Here is a 17,249-nt window from a genome sequence, read left to right on the forward strand (position 1 = left end):
CTTTTAATATCTTCCAGTCCCATTAACACATCCAGCAATACCATAAAATCAGCACATAGGGAGCACAGGGAAGTCCCCACCTCTTGCAGCCTCAGAGCATCAAGCAGCCTCTGGGTAGCTCCAGCAGGTAGCCAGCTATATGGCATCGATCCTGCTTTACTTTATGTAGATGTAATGCTAGTTTGACCATACAGAGTTTGTAGAGTCATATAACTTCTACTCAGATGAAATGTTAGCTCTGCTTTTGGTATTTTAATTCTGATTCTAGTGAAATATTTTTTCAATTAACTTGGAACTAGGTTGGAGAAACTATATTTCAGTAACATATAAATATATTATTATAAACTACTTCATAAACAGGGTTTTTTGGGGTTTATATTTTTTCATTCACTTCTCAAACTGGACTCATTCTATAAGCTGATTAACATTAATTTACCTGTTTTAGTGACCACTTGTTTCAGTCAAAGCATATCATATGATTAGGGAGGAATGGACAGGGACACACACAAAAAAAAGGAGGCAACTTGTATTAGTCAAGTCTGGATTAGTCAAAACAGTAGCACAAAATGCTCAAAGTATTTTCACACATTTCTTTCCACAAAATTAATTCCCTTCAGACTATCAAAATTGCAGCAGATCTGACCTCAAGCCCACTGAAGTCTAAAAACAGATACGTTGGGATGAGAACAGGCATGAATTACAGATGTGCAGAGCTGCAGGTCTCTAGCAATCTCTGTTAAGATCTCTGCTCGTTAAGAGGAAACAAAAACTTGATAGTATTACGAGTTGAATTTTAGAAAAAAAGTGTTTGAATCCTTGTGGGCCTGCCTAAAGCTAATAAAGTCATGCATAGATCAGGAAAAATCAAACTGAAATAAACTATTCATGAATCTTTGTTACTTATGGCATAAATTTTTCACAAATTCTCACTAAGAATCCAATTCAGAAAGTTACTCTTGAAGCAAAGAATGCTATAAAAACACATTCCAATTTCCATTGCTGGAACTGTTAGCATTCAATGTCAATCATTTCAACAATTCAGATTTTTCTTAGGTACTCATTATTGTAGCCCAACCTTTACAATAGTCTATTCTGTATACAACGTTCTACTCTGTGTAACAAGGCAACAAAGACCCCACTCTCCTCCTCATAACATCTTTTACTATTAACTAAAAAGATTCCTTTGATGCCCACTGACGTAAGATGATGCAAGTTTTGTACTCTCACATTAGTATGGTACGCTCACTTCAAGAATCTAAGTATTGCTCTTCTGCAAGTATTGCTCCTATGCCAACCTATGTGAATAAGGACTTCGTGGAAGGAACCCTGCACGTGTGAGAACTGGGGTTGTTCGCATCAGCTCCTGCCATTCAACCAAGGAAAGTCAGAGTGGACTGTTAAAGCATTCAGACCACTAAACGGGCAACCCTGACTATCCCATATTTTGGTTTAGCCATTTGTGAAGAATTTATAGTCATCTGAGTTTGCAAGTGATGGCAGATCTTTATTCATGAAAAGAAGCAATTATCTCCTCATTAAGAGGTTAAATCACTGAGATTTCAGCAAACCTTCTTCATTATTTGTAGAGTTAGCAGAGGGAAGCATATAATCTCAAATAGGAATGCTTTGCTGAGCAAGGGCCCTGACTTCAACCCTGGGTGGTCAAGATGTAAATCCAGAGATCGAAGTTTCATTATCCCCAAATTGGCTTGACTAAAGCAGTCACTACAAGAGCCTAACACCTTAGATACCAGATACCTCAGGTTCATTTTGGATTGGTATATACTGCCAATAAAATTCTTTTCTTTTGCCTAATACACCCACGCATCCCCACTCTGGAAACTTGGGCTTAAAACAACAGCAGAAGCAGCCTAAAAGGGAAACAAAGGTTAGTGGCTGGGGGGAGGAATAAAAATTGTTCAGGTTTTCCTGTCTAAATAATGGAAAGATACTAGGCTGCTAATGATAATAGTTTGAAAGTTTACAAATTAAGACATGCATTTTAGTAGCAGGCTATTTAAAAAAAAAAAAAAATTTGTAATGTTAATCTATAATAGGAAGACATCACTTTTTTAAAAAAAAAAAAAGAAAAAAACAAAACAGAAAAACCCCCACACTTTCCAACAGGTTAACTTCATTACATCCAATTGCAAAATCCTGCAAATTTTAGGCTGTGTATATTCATTTTGTTCAAGTTTGACCTGCTGTTCAGTCCACACGACACAGCAAAGGGAGTACGTAAAAAGAAACACAAGTACTACAAAAATGCTATCAGCCTTCAAAAACACACCCTGGAAAAGCCCCAGAACACTGACAAACACTGAATCCCTCTTTACTTAGCATTGCTGACTTTATGAAGCCCTGATAAACCAGACTCTCTGTACTAATTTTGCAGAAAGTACTCCTGATTAAATTAATTTTCATTGGCACTTCCTTTTGATTTTTAACCTGTTGCAATAACAAAATACAGTGCAAACCTCTGAAGACCTTCATTAGTATACCATGACAGTGAGGATTAAAAAAAAGTTCTGAAACAAACAGAAATCACACGGACACTACTGCAAGCTATGGTACAGTCAGTGCTCCTAGGACTATCAGAAATTAAGTCTTAAAAAAAGCTCAAATTTAAGTAAGATTATCAGGAAAGACAGAGGTAATATTTACATTAGCTTCTGTAAATTAAGAAGCTTCTTGGTACATACAGAATGCTCCTAGGAAGCATTATTCAGCAAGACAAGAAGATTCCTATGACTAGGTTTCCATCAGCAAATTACTCAAGTTCTATCTGTTTCCAGATTGCTGACTTCCTTTTGTTTGTAAAATATCTCCCAAGTTTCCACACCAAACAAATCAGGACATGGGTCAGTCTGCATTTTAAGCCAGTTTGTGAGGCACATCTCATATCACTGTAAGGCAATTTCTTCTATATAGTTTCAAAGAAAATGCTGGGGTTTTCCACTTTCCTTCATAAACCTGTGTAACTTGGTGTCAATCTGCACTTTAAATAGATATACATTCACAGACCAGGTTGGAATACTTTACATTGCTCGAGATAACTGAATAAAAGCTTCCAGATGGAATTCGTCCGACACAACAGATTAACAACAAATGGATTAACATTCTCTAGGGAGCACCATAATAATAGTCTCTGAAGTTTTTATACAGCTTTCAGTTAATTTATTCTAGAACCAATAGTATAAATGCAAGCTTTCCTAACAGAATAAAACCCCAATTTCCACTAACGTGGTTTTAAGATCTAAGTATCTTGACCATTTCCCTTTAAATCACATTTATTTCAATTCTGAAAAACTCAATTACTTTGATATATCTTTTACGCTGGCACTTTTATGCCTTCTCGGGACATCAGTGATTTTCAGACTTCTGAACTAGTACTAATAATAATTATGCACTAAAGGGCAAGAAAATTTTTTCCCCTCTTTTTTTTTGGTAACACTTCTATCTCATCTTTCTAGGAAGTGTCATTAATTAGCTCCTCTCAACCAAAGGGGGGGGGGGGGGGGGAAGTCTCTCTGTTAAATGTAGAAAGAATTGGACTTCAAAAAACTCAATCACACAAAGTATCCGCTAGAAAAAGGAATAAATTACTTAGACTTTGCTACTTAGAACATATTATGCAACTGGAAAGACGTTTTATTTTATAAAGGCAAAAAAACCCCAAATAAGCCAAAGAGGAGAAAGTAGTCCTTATACATCAGTTTTTCAAAAATAGACTTCAACTTGAGAAAGATGGAGCAAGTTTTTTCAAATCTCTCATTTATGCTTGAATGACATTCCAAACAAAAACCAATTCGGCATTAAGAAGCAGCATCAAGAGCAAGTATTTTAGCTACTGTAATTCAATTATAATTTGATATTCAGGAATACTTTTTCCCCCTCCCTTCATGTATTGGAATACAAGTCTTATACTGGAAGGAAGACTGGAAAACAGCTCCCTTACACAGCACCCCATTCTTCCAAAGACAGTCAATACATCTGCTCTCAGACACCAATACACAAAGACAACTCTATCAAACCCTGCTCTGTCAGCACCTGGGCAATAAACATGTTTCAATCTTAGCATTGTACACACAGTCTGTAAGAGCAACACTAATACTTATTTCAAAAGGGAGACCGTCTCAGGTTACTTTCACATAGTTTGAAATAATTGTTCAAACTATGTATTTCCTAAGAAATGCAATTTCCTTTAATACATCTCAGATTCCTCATAGGATAGGAACTCAGAAAAATTCCTATACATATTCTCTACAACCTTCTGGAACTATTTTGAAATTCAGAAGCCAGAAGCCTATTTGATGAAGATTGCACACACATCAATAAATTTTTGTATGCTTACATACTTTAGTACATAACCACTACATATATGAAAATGTGTATTTCATTTCTGTTCCTTATGCTCAGAGGTACCTGGATAACGGTATATGTGTAAGAATCATTTGTACATTACTCAACAAAAACAAAATAGCAATATGTTCCTTTTTACAAACAAGAAGGAACAATGAAAAAATAACTTTAAAAAAATAAACAACAAAAACTCCACACTTGTGCCACAGAAGTATCCTATGTTTGAAACCACATCCCAGGAAAATATTTGCTCCTGGGACTTTCTGGTTCTGAAGTGCTGGACCTTTGAACATTCATATTAATAACAAAAATTCACTTGAATTTTTTTTTTTTTTTCCTGCAGAGCAGACCTTGTTTGCTCTAGAAAACTGAAGTGTTCTTTAGGACTGGTTTAAAAACTGAAATCCATGTAAAATACACATGCCAATTTAATGAATTTAAACTTTCATAGTTTCAAAGTTAATTATCCACTCAACTTCAAAATCTAGACTTAAGTGCTGGCATACAAAATACATCAAGAATGAAGTGTCTTTACAGAATCACTTTTTGTTATGGTGGAGTATTAACAGTGCAGAAAAGCCAGCTAGACCGCATGGGAAATAAGTATTTTTCCACACACACACTTATGAAAAACAGCTGTTAGAAAACATGAGGAAAAAAAACCTTTTTTGACCAAGGATGAAAGTGAGAAAGCACATACCAAAATACTCATTTTCAAAGAGTTACAAAAGTAACTCTTTTACAAAAGTGAAAAGCAGCTACAACTCAGTAATCGAGAAAAGCTCTGTACTAAAATTGCAAAATCTGGTAATTGATCAGAACTAGAGATACAATTTCCACGCCCCCACCCCAGAAACACTATGGTCTCCATAGCCTCTTTGCTCACTACATGTAAGTTTTTACTATTTCCATGAAGACAAAAATAAAACCATCTGGCTTGTGCCAGACATACTTGCCCATGTTTTATCTGTTTTTTCAAATAGCAGACGCTCATCACGCATCTAATATATGTGATTAGCTGGTAGGAAAACAAGAATTCAATCTGATTTAAAAATATCTTTGCATTTGTTCTCATTCCACCCAGGGAGAAAACCAGATACTTTCACATGCTTGTCTGACTGAGAAAGAAGACTGAATAACCAGTAGTTCAGCATGTGGAACATATGCTCACTATCAGCTCTGGGCCAACACTTTGGCCTGAAAACAAGACCAGGCTTCTCCGAGTATTTCAACATATGCCTCTCTTGTGTAAGCACTTCTATAAACAATATTGTATAGGCTTTATTCTCAACTGATACAGTAAAAATATGCAGTAATGCAGCACCTCACTACTAAAATAAAAATTTCAGAGGCACATTTCTGACACCAGGTAACTATCTTATCTTTTTAATTATAACTTTTTTTTCTTTTTCCTCCCTTGATGCATGGTCCAAATGGCTGTTACAGTTCCATTTCCAGAATGCAGAAAAGGACATTGCATCACAACCAGCTCCTTTAATAGTTCAGGGAAGCAGCAGCCTGATTTGTCAATTATTCTCTTCCACAGGCATTCTTAGAGAACTCTAAATGAGTAAATCCACTAATATTTTAATATGGTTCCACAATTCAGCCTCAGACACAGTCTACTATACCAGCTAGAGGCACAATACATTTCATTTTTTACATACAGGTGGATCCCTGAGGTTCCAGTTCACTCCTCAGAGGTAGTTCCTTTGTATTGTAGATGCCCTGCAATGGTTCGCACAGCGATAGCCAGTATCAACAGGAAGATCACAAAATTATGTGAGTCCCCAGCATAATCCTTTATTTGTTGTAGATACAAGGTGTCTATCTACACAAGTTCAATATTCTTTGCTGCCCTCTAATTACACTTTCAAATATTCATGCAAGAAATAACTTCTATACCAGAGTTCATATGAATTTGTTCCTACTAAAATAGTTCTAAAACCAAGATATTTGAAACAAATCACCACAAGGAAAGTAAGTTTTTAAACGTGCCCAAGTATTGTCTTTAAAAAAACCCCAAACTAATGGAATAGTGAAAGACAACTAATTTAGACAGCAGTACAATGTAAATCCCTGCCCTCAGTCTCACCCAGTATGATGTTTGTGATTCATAGATGTAAATCTTTTAGAACACATTTATAAAAAGGCACGTTTAATAATTTAATGTTTCAATGCAGTGTGCAGTTCCCATCTGAATTCCTCTGAGACTTTACCACCAAATTCATTTTTTTGCACAACTGGCATGACTACTAGTTTCCAAATTTCATATTAAAAGACAAATAGGAAAATTAATCATCTGCCAACTACTTGGGGGGGGGGGGAAGTGTATCAAATTTAGTGCCCACAAAGTGCATCAAATTGACTGTAGAGACCCAGCTGTGACAGTAGATGAGATGTATCCAAAGGTGTTGAAGGAGCTGACTAATGTCACCAAGAGACTGCTCTCCATCCGCTTCACAAAGTTGGGGTGACAGAAGGAAGTCGTAAAGACTGGAAGAGTCAAGTGTTACGCTCATCTGCAAAAAGGCATGAATGAAGATGTAAGAACTTCAGATCATTCCGCCTCATCTCATTCCTGTCTTGCCAAACTAAGGCACACGAAGTTTTGAGCAAGCGACTCTTGCCTACACATGGACATCAATTCATATTATACAGAAAACACAGTGAAATAAAGCTACAGAGGGTCAATGTAACTCCCTGCCTTTGCTGACTTTAAAGCACACTGACATCAAGTGTAATATAACCTGGTATGCTCCGGAAGAGCTAGAAACACTAATTTCACTTAGACAATCTGGAACTAAGCAGTAGCTTCAAAACTTACTTGAAGCCCCACATGCAAACACCATCTGCTCTTCTCCAAAAGGTATAACATTTGAAATAACATTCTTTTTTCTTCCTCTTACTACATGCCATCATGAAGAAAATAATTTTATTTATATAAAGAGTCTGCAAAATGAAGTTCCATAAAAACAGGAACATATGGCCAAATAATTCTGAATAGCACTTAGCATATTCATCCGTAAAATAAGAAATATAATGGCTAGATAAATACACCCAAGTCTACTTAGAAATTGCCAATATACACATGGTTTTCTGCAAATCATTATTTTTTTAAGAATCTCTTGCCCATCACTCTATACAGATACTTCTCATTATGGTTTTACCAAAGTTAATCTTTTCAAACCATAAACTTGGCCTATATCACCTTGTATCACACATACTAACAATAGTCTTAAGCCTAAGTCTGTGCATAAAAAAAAAAATCCTCTCTTTCATAAAAGTTAAATTTTTATCACCATTACAAAGACAGAGCTTGAAACAAATTTAGGCAACCCCTAACACAAATGTAAATATAAAGTAGGAAAAGTAGAATCTGTGTGGAGCTACTTAGAACATTAAATGAAATGCCTAAATTTAAACAAGAAAAAAATCATTAAAAAATAAAAGTAGTCCTGAAGGAAAATATGTACACACCTATGAATTTCATTTTGCTATTAGTAAGGAGAAAAATAATGGTTGGCCAAACATTTGCACCTTGCACATGCACTCATGCAGCTTTTTCTGTAATTACAGCATTTGAAATACCTTTCTTTTTCTCAAAAGCACTCCATGCATCTATCATCCACTGGTTCCTAAGCCATTAAATACTTTTCACTGCACAGTTTCTTATCAGTAAGTGGCTTAAAATTTGTTGACTGAGCCCTAAAAAAACCCCACTCAACCAAAAACCCAAACACACAACTTTTACAGACAACTCCTACATTGATCAATAGTACAACAAATATCTAGCTTTCTCTCCAGCATGTATCACAAAACTTTTTTTTTTTTAGGTACTTGCATGTTATTACTTGAGACAAGAAGCACAATCATCTTCAGACTCTCAAAACTCCTTCCAGCCACAGATTTTTCCTGCTCTAATTTGCTGCAGTATTATAACCAGCTGGTCCTCACTGCATAAATGATTCTGTTCACCAAACCACATTTCTAATCAATCCTCTGGTCATTGCTTCAGTATCTTCAGGGATTTAAGCAAAAAGACAGGTTTCGCTGAGTGATGTGCGTTGGCTTGGGTCCTTTTCGTTTATTTTGATGATCCTCTCATCATATTGAAGGCTGATTCCTGATATCTTCTCCAAAAATCTGAAGAGTTTATACAAGACAGTCATATCTTATCTGACTTGCACTTCAGCTTGATTTCTGCTCTTCCTGTCAAACCTAAGTGTCAAAAGCAGGTTTCACTATTCTGATTTACCATTCTTTTATTTCTCCCTATGCTGCCTACAATTTCACTAAGCTGAAGACCTGAAAGCATCGCCCGCTAAAGGCATGTAAAACTGAGCACACTAAAAACCTCAGAACATTCCTGCTGGCTCTACACTGCAGGAGATAATGCATTATAGCACAGATTTTCCCCGAAATCTCCACAGGATCTACAAATCCCTCCTTGCAAACCCTCCAATACTTCACACACACAGAGTAGGCTCTTCTGTTAACCAGCTTGTTGTACCCAGTAGTTTTCTGAAGCAGCCCAAGTGCTCTCTTCTATGAAAGTTACTCAGTGACAGCAGGATTTTTTTTTTTTTTAATTTCACCTTCCCCCCCCCCCCCCCCAAATTCTGGACTACAACCATCTTTATTTCCACAGTACTTTCATGGAAATTTCTAAGGAATCTTAGCAACTGGCACGTTAATCTAGTATTTACAGACAATGGCCAAGACCAACACACACAGAAATTGGGCCTAATGACATCTTACCGTTGCTGAAGAATTTTGTTGCCAACATGACCTAGCAATCTTCAGTACAGAACTTCTAAACCAAGTTCATTGTTTCCAAGCATTTTAGTTAACTCAAGACTTTTGAAATGTCTATCAGCTCTGTTCTAATTTCAACAGTATCCTGGGTTAAAGAGCCATATATTACTATTTTCTTTTTATATAGATTCCTGTATTTAGATGCAGAAAAAAATACTATGATCATCTGCTCTGACTTCCATAAAACACAAATATAGGCCTTCAATTTTTATTTAGATACATCTTGAATGAAAAATCTCACATATAAATTAAAATTTTCCTTTGATGAATATCTTGCTGTGCTGGTTTCAGCTAGGATAAGAGTTAATTTTCTTTCTAGTAACTGGTATAGTGCTGTGATTTGGATTTAGTACGAGAATAACGTTGATAATGCACTGCTGTTTTTAGCTGTTGTTGGGTAGTTGTAGTGTCTACACTAAGTCAAGGACTTTCCAGCTTCCCACGCCCTGCCAGGTGCACAAGAAGCTGGGAGAGCACAGCCAGGACAGCTGACCCAGGCTGGCTCAAGGGATATTCCTGACCATAGAACGTCATGGCCCGGATATAACTGGGGAAGCTAGCCGGGAGGTGGGATCGCTGCTCAGAAACAGACTGGGCATTGGGGTTTTCCTTCCACAGATGGTGAGCAACTGCATTTGTACATCACTTGTTTTATATACATTTTTATTACTGTTATTACTACTATTATTCTCTACGTTTGTTATCCTATTAAACTGTCTTTATCTCAATCCACAAGGTTGTAGGGTTTTTTTCCCATTCTCCTCCCCATCCCCTTGAAGGTGGAAGGGGTGAGCAAGCAGCTGTGTGGTGCTCAGTTACCAGCTGGGATTAAACCACGACACCTACCATAACCTGCAATAAATTACCCTAATTGCTGAAGATGCATTTCTCCATGCCTGGCTCATTTTAGCCAATGGATCTTGTTATACCATCACTTTCTGCTTCATCATAGAATTTCTGTTCACAATGCACACACTTAAACATTGCAATCAAGTCCCTCCTTGCCTTTCTCTTTCATATTTAACACATTGAGCTCTTGGAATTTCTAACTCAGGAATTATTTTCAACCCTTATTCATTCTTACAGTTCTCCACATTCTCTTTGATTTCAACACCCTCCTTGAAGTATGAACACCTAAACTTGACAGAGGATTCTTGGAGTGATCTCATTAGTGTCAAATACAAAGATGCTGCACATTTTCTGCTCAGTCATATTCAGTGTTTTCCTCAAGATTTCCCATAAATTAGTCCATACTTACATGGAAAATATTTAGCGGAGAAGCTCAAAAAAACAATGAAGAAAGAAAAAAGGCAACAGACCCAACAATCCTACCAATTCAACCTCCCAGATGACACTTACCTATTTCCCTCTCCCTACACACATGTGCTTGGGTGGCATTTCCCTCTGATTTTCAAGTAGAAACTACAGAAGAATGGTATGATGGCTGAATCCTTTGGCTCTCTAGAAACGAGGAACCCTGTACATACTAGTATAGAGAGTTTAGAGTTAACTAGTCTGAGTTAAAAGTCAAGGCTCACTGAGGTCAACAACCAATGTCCATAAAGTCAGGATATCGATCTTCAACACACCTAATGGATCAATAATAAATAATAGCATATTCTCACTTTTATTAAGCTCTTGTACATGTTCTGCCCTTCTCAGTTCCACAGAACTGCAAGCATGTTTGTACAAGAAACCAGAGCAGCATTCATGAGCCTTTATTTGATTACTTCTCAACTACATTTTCAGATATTCAAGTCTTAACTTTGTTTTCCCCCTGCTAGATTCCAGCTGACCAGCTGATCCCATGGCTAGTAGATGGCTCATAGAAAATAACTGCTCTTCTGCACCTAGTCTAAGCTGTAAGAGCTGTACTTGATTTTTGCTTTACAGGAACCATATAGTTACTGGAGAATGAATTATGACCTTTCCTACTTCCCTGCACAGTGATGTTAACCAAACATACACAACTGACAGAACCAGTAGATGCATATTTGAGGAGAAACAAAGTGCTTTAATGCACATGTCGCTAAGGCTCCAAGAATAGAGTGTATTGTTTTCAACTGATCATAACTCAGAACAAAGCGTTACTTCTCAATGGAGGCAATTTCCACGTCAAATTTCAACTTTCAACCACTTCAGCAGTGCAGTTAAGGAACATGAAAATCTTAAAGAAAATTAGAGGGAAAAACAGGAGAGAGGAAAATGTTTCTTCTCCTCACTTCACTTTACGATTTCAGTGCATAGTAGGAGTGGGAAGTTTTTCTGCTGTTAAATAGTATAGCTGTGTTGATGTGCATTTATGCTGACATGGCTCTGGAAATCTAAAACTTCTGAATCTAAAACCAGTACGGACTTAAAAATCAAACCACCCACCCACACACAAAAACCCCACAACAACCCACACAACCCAAAAGACACACAACCACAGAAGTCAATAACAAAAACAAGTGCTTACGTTACTGCTCTAGCAATCTTACTTTTGAAAGAGAAATATAAGCAGACAGAAGAAAGATATCATGCCTAGAGGACTTGAATTCAAGGAAGTTTGGTTTGCAATCAAAAGAACACATACGTAAATTTCAGAAATTTACAATACAGGAAATCCAAACAAAATACAAATATCAACAAAGCAGTTTTGCTGCAGAAACTAGTAACTAACACAGCAGTCTTGTGAACTAAGCTGTGGTGCACGTTCCATGGAAGTGCTAGCACAAAAATTTTATACTCATAAAAGTCCATTTCCTCACACCAACATGAAACTGTTCTGCAATTCCTGCTATTGGCAGTCCATAAACAGAGCCAGAGGTTGCTGGATTGCCAGCAACCTATACAGAAGATATAAACATAAAGTTGGTCCCCACTGTACACGGCCACCCAACAGAAGTTTTTGGCATACAGTATTAGAATAAATATGACTGATGTTCCTGACACCAGTTACCCGTTCATGCTGAGAGGCATAAGGCAAAGAATCATGCAAAAACAGTCCCAGAAAGTTGCTACTTCCAATAGATCAAACACACAGCAAAAGTCAAACACTAGTGAATGGCAACACTGTATCTCCATATGGCAGGAAAAAGAAACAATTTTGCCCCTCAAAAAAAAAAAAAAAAAGACATTGAGTATCTGTTCTGTATCTCACAACTGGAGATAACATCTATGTTTCATAGTTGGAGTAGTTACAGTTACCTTCAGGAAAGTGTTATGAGACTGCTGTTTCACAAATCAGTAAACCAAAGAGTTATCTGCACAGGAAAGCAAGTTACAGGATCCCAGTTCTAAGTTTTATCACTAATTCAGAGCCACCTATCAATGAATTCCTCATATTACCTTGCGTACTCCTAATAAACTCATTTATAAATACATGTCTATATACCGATGCATGTGCTTAAACACCAATGCAAATGTCACAGTGGGGAAAATAACAACAATTTAAAAAAAACCACAACCCCCCCCCCCCCCCCCCCCCCCCAACCCAGAAACACCACAAAACACAATAGCCTAAGCACCAATTCTATACTAAAGAAATACATCATACTGCAGGAATTCTATCCTGGCCAACAAAAGTACATTTAGAGTAGGAGCTCCAGAGCCAGTGAAAGTCTGAGCATCTAGAAGACGTCTATTTGACAGATTAACCATAATGAAGATCTACAGCACACGTTCCCTGGAGGGTTACGTGTGCATCACCAAGAACTACTCATCTGAAATGAATCTGTTTATTAAAGGGGAGAAAAAGCACTTTAAAGGTCTATTTTTGTCTAGTTTGTATTCATACCCAGAGGTTATTTAAGACAGGGGAAAAAAAACCAATGCAGGTATGTACCACAATAAGTGACAAGCTAAGGCTTCAGCTACGAAGATTAACAGAGTGGGAAGTCATATGATTCGGCATGACTACTGGGAGCTGCTACCACAAAAAAAAAATCTGCAGCTTGTGACACTCATATGAACCATGTGCATCTTCTTATCAACTTAGACAATTCTGACGTTTTTACCGCTTAATCCTTTTTCCTGCTTTAGATAAACAACCTGGACTCAACTCTTTCCATTAGCACAAACAGAAGTATCTCTTCATTATTGAGCAATTTGGCCTGTTAATATTGTCTCAGTTAACATCTTCAACAGTGTAACACTTTTTATTTTATGTATGTGAAAAAATTGCAACATTTAAATACACACTTACAACAAGAAAAACCTGATCCAACTTGGAGAAAAGTAACTTGGAGAAAAGTGGTTTTCTGCAGGACTTTTTTCCTTTTTTTAAGAAACTGTTGTGTGTATAGCTCCACAGCTTTTAATTTAAAATTCCAGCTGTAAAAAAAAAAAACTGCAAAAGGTCTGCTACAAAAGATCATTCTCTGGCTTGTTTCAGGTGATTAACTTTATGGTAGATCATCATACAATTAAGACACCTCCTAGGAATGTACAAGACCAAAATTCCTAAGATATTGTTCAGCCTTTTGTCAAAATAGAGATAAATGTTGGATTACGGATGCACTGGGACTCTCATGAGAGCTCTTTAGATTAAGATTCTACAAATATATATATATAGTATTGCTTGATATACAAGAGTCTGGCATCATTACAGTTTCAGTCATCTAATACTTTCCATATGCCAAGCACTGAACAAATAAATTTGCCTGTAAATGCAAGAAAGATGTACCAAGTAATAAATAAACCAACATGAAATGGGCTGTTTGTATTAGGGTAAAATCTAAATTCTTTATTTCTTCCCTAAATATTTCTGTCCAGATGACTTAGCAACAATGCTGCCAATTTCAGCTGAAGTCAGCACGATGCCTCAGCACTGTTTGCAAGCGTCGACTCCACAGCCTTTACAGAGCACGTTTTCATTACAATTTTGAGGCCATGTCAGTTAAGGGAGACCTACCGTACAGAAACCTACTGAAGTCAAGGAGCTCCACATGGATGGAGGAACCAAAGACACTATGGATCACACAGCACGACTACAGTGTTATCCTATACCGAAACCAGCGGAATTACTCATTTGTGTTGCAGATAACCTAGGCATTTACAAAATGAAGGAGGGGAAAGTGTGTTTTCATCCAGTTAATTGTTTTGATGGCTCCCAGAAAGTTTTCAAGATGTCCCACATAACTACGTTCTCGGGTTTTTCTTTTAATATTTAAAAGCTTTAAGGAGCTAACGCATAATTCCACACAGGATTCTATTTCCAAATCTAGCCGAGACAACACTTGCGTCCAATTTCTCCAAATAGCTAAGTGAACAGAAAGGAAATAATAAACTCCTCGGACCCCAGAGTGAAAGCGGAGCGGCAGAGCGCGGCTCACGCCATGTGTGTGGGACGCACGGGCAATGCAGATTTACCTGCGATGCTGCAAACCGGAGCGTTACTCAGGCCAGGAAGGAGACACCGGTGCTGACTTCAAGGCTCTACGTTCCGCGCGCGGGGTGAATCACTCGTCATTAGCCGATGGCAGCGCCGGAGCGATTAGCGCCCGCGCGTGCCGGGCGCCGCGCGGAGGGACGCGGTTCCCCGCTCACCTCAGGGCGCGGCGGGGAGGGAGGAGCAGCCACGGAGCCCGCGGCGGGGCGGGGAGGGGGCGCGGAGATACTTTTTTTACCGAGTTCGGTTACTTTTAGAAAAACACCCACGGAACTGCCTTGCTTTGACAAAGTTTCCCCCCTCGCCCGCTGCCCGCTGGCGTGAGGGCGAGCCCCGGCTGACAGCCGGGCTCCACAGCTGCCAGCAGACCGACGGACCGGCCTCCCGCCCGAGGGGTGTGGGGGGATATACCGGTACCGGAGGTCCGGTGTCCCCACAGCGGCGCCCGCCCGCCTCCTCCCCGCGCCGCCGCCGCCGCGCCGTTACCTGCCCGCCCCGGGTGCCCCAGCGCCGTACGGCTGCCCCGCGCTCGCCGAGGGAGGTTTTCAGCAGCCGTAAAGCGGGGAGCGCGCTCTCCCCGAGCGGCGCGGCGCCGGCGGCCGAGCAGGGGCCGCCCCAGGATGGGGCCCTCCGGGCGGGCGGCGGCACCGGGCTTTCCCCCGCCGCGGGGCAGGCCGGGGGCTGTGGGAGCCATGCACTCCCCTCGGCTCCATCTTCGGAGCAGCCGGGGCTTGCCCACCTCAGGAACTCCATACCTGCGCGGAGAGCTGCTCCCGCCGCCGTGAGCGGCCGGGCCGGGCCTGCCGGAGGGCCCCTAACCCGCCCCCCGAGTCGACCGGGGCCGGAGTAGGAGACGAGCGGGACCCCGGTCCCAGGGAACGTGGGGAGAGGAAAACTGTGGAAAGCTTTTTACACGATGCGACAACAGGTTGTGCAGGTTACAGGCGAGGCCGTTACCGGCTTTCGGGCTGCAGAGCCTGGAGCTGGAGCTCCTGCACGATGAGAGGATTTTCCCTGCCTCACTGTCTAGATTCATAACATTTGACAGACACAGTGGTGTTTAAGCCTGGTTTAAAGACTTTTTTGGTACGCAGGGGTTTCTGCATATACAAGTTACTCTATATACCTACAGACCCACCACCTGAGGGGGGATGTGAGCAGTCCGGTGCACCCAGAGCCAGCCAGGACCCGCAGGTTTTCCCAGCACAGCTCTGTGGGAGTGAACATCTGAGCACCACGGTCACGCGTCTGACAAATATCGGCAAGATCGAACAACACGAGCGTCTGAACTGCTGTAATTGTACTGCTTTCACAAAGCCTCTTAGTGTCCATAGGTAAACTTTGATCTTGACTGCAGTCTAATTACAATACCCACTCCTTATGAAAAGGAATTTCCTCAATACAGATTAATGACTTAGTTCTGCTTGGAAGCATTTTGCTGTTCATTTTGTCCTAAATCTACAATTTGTCCTGTAATCCTGGATGCTACCACACAAGCTACAGAGCTCAGCTGTCTTCAAAGGCAGGAGAAGTAACAGCCTGTTAAATGTCACTGAAGTCAGGGTTAGTATTGTTTACCCTAAGAGAATTAGTGATAGAAATGTTCATTTTAAAAAAGGAAAAATATGTCAAGAAGCATCTCCCAGAAGGACATTTATGACATATCGCTCCCCATGTCAGGGCAAAAAAGAAAAAAGAACAATTAAGATGTTTTCCCCACTGGATGATAAGAACTACTATTAAAAAAAAGAAAAGGCATCTTAACCCAACAGCTACTGCAGAGAAGGCAGAAAACGTCTTTCAAAAATCTTCCATGCACATGGTACACATACTAGCAGACAGAAAAGCAAATTTCAGGCATTTATAACAGAAGTAGCTTCTGCTAATAAAGTATTAATGGGAAAGTCTGGTTGGACTGTTATAGCTCTGAAAGCAATTTCAGAAAGCACAGAGCAATGCAATCACTGAAGAGCAGGTGAACTAATCTACAATCCTCATTAATAAAGCAGTTTTTCCAACATTAAGCAGAAGCAGAAGTAAAACAACTGCAACTGAAGGCATAGTTTTCTTGTGCAATGGAACAGAAATCTATCAGGCATTTATGTGTACAAATAAATTTACTCAAAACATGATTCATAAGGTTTTATTCACAATATTCTCTTCTCCTGCAAGAACTGTTACCTTCTGTGCTCCTTCCTACATTTTCTCTTTTCTAGGGGTTAACCTAGGGGCTATACATTTGTTTTGTTAGTCACATCACACCATAAGTACAGACTTGAGGGTTTTGTGCCATGTAACTTAAGCCAATCGTGCCCATTCCATGTGAAAGACTGAGGCTGAAGTTTAAAACAGATTTTCCACCAGCGTTCTGCATTTCCTGGCTTCAGCTCTGAACCACTTTTAGATAGTCCAAAATATGGCAAAAGCGTGAGCTAACACTGCAACAGAGAAATCGTCTCCAACAGCAAATCAGCACGCCAGCCATGACTCCTTGTGCTTTCACACAAGGCTTCAAATGTGTAAGGTAACCACAAAGCTGACTGTATGGAGTCTCGTGCCTCTGCTGCATCTTAGTGAAATATTCCTGGACAGGCCTCCTAATTACTCTGAGCAATAGCAAAAAGTCACTCAAATCTAAATTTTCGTTACCCTTTTGCTAAAACTAGATTGACTTTGCTGCCCAAACCCTCATCTTCCT

At 39.5% G+C, this 17,249-nt stretch overlaps 1 protein-coding gene across 6 annotated transcripts in view; it reads right to left on the minus strand.

Annotated features, from left to right (window-relative positions):
• NAALADL2 (N-acetylated alpha-linked acidic dipeptidase like 2) overlaps positions 1–15,363 on the minus strand; it is a 488,624-nt gene extending 473,261 nt beyond the window's left edge. For 4 of the 6 annotated variants that reach the window (XM_075761530.1, XM_075761531.1, XM_075761536.1 and 1 more), the window contains exon 1: positions 15,038–15,160. The gene's annotated coding sequence lies outside the window, so the exon portion shown is untranslated. Of the gene's footprint in view, positions 1–14,532; positions 14,986–15,037; positions 15,161–15,306 lie in introns of those variants that run through there. The other 2 variants (XM_075761534.1, XM_075761533.1) reach the window with 2 other exon arrangements.
• Between the last annotated feature and the right edge of the window lie 1,886 nt (positions 15,364–17,249).

This window comes from Balearica regulorum, chromosome 9 (genome assembly GCF_011004875.1).
Source record: "Balearica regulorum gibbericeps isolate bBalReg1 chromosome 9, bBalReg1.pri, whole genome shotgun sequence".
Taxonomy (NCBI): Eukaryota; Metazoa; Chordata; class Aves; order Gruiformes; family Gruidae; genus Balearica; species Balearica regulorum.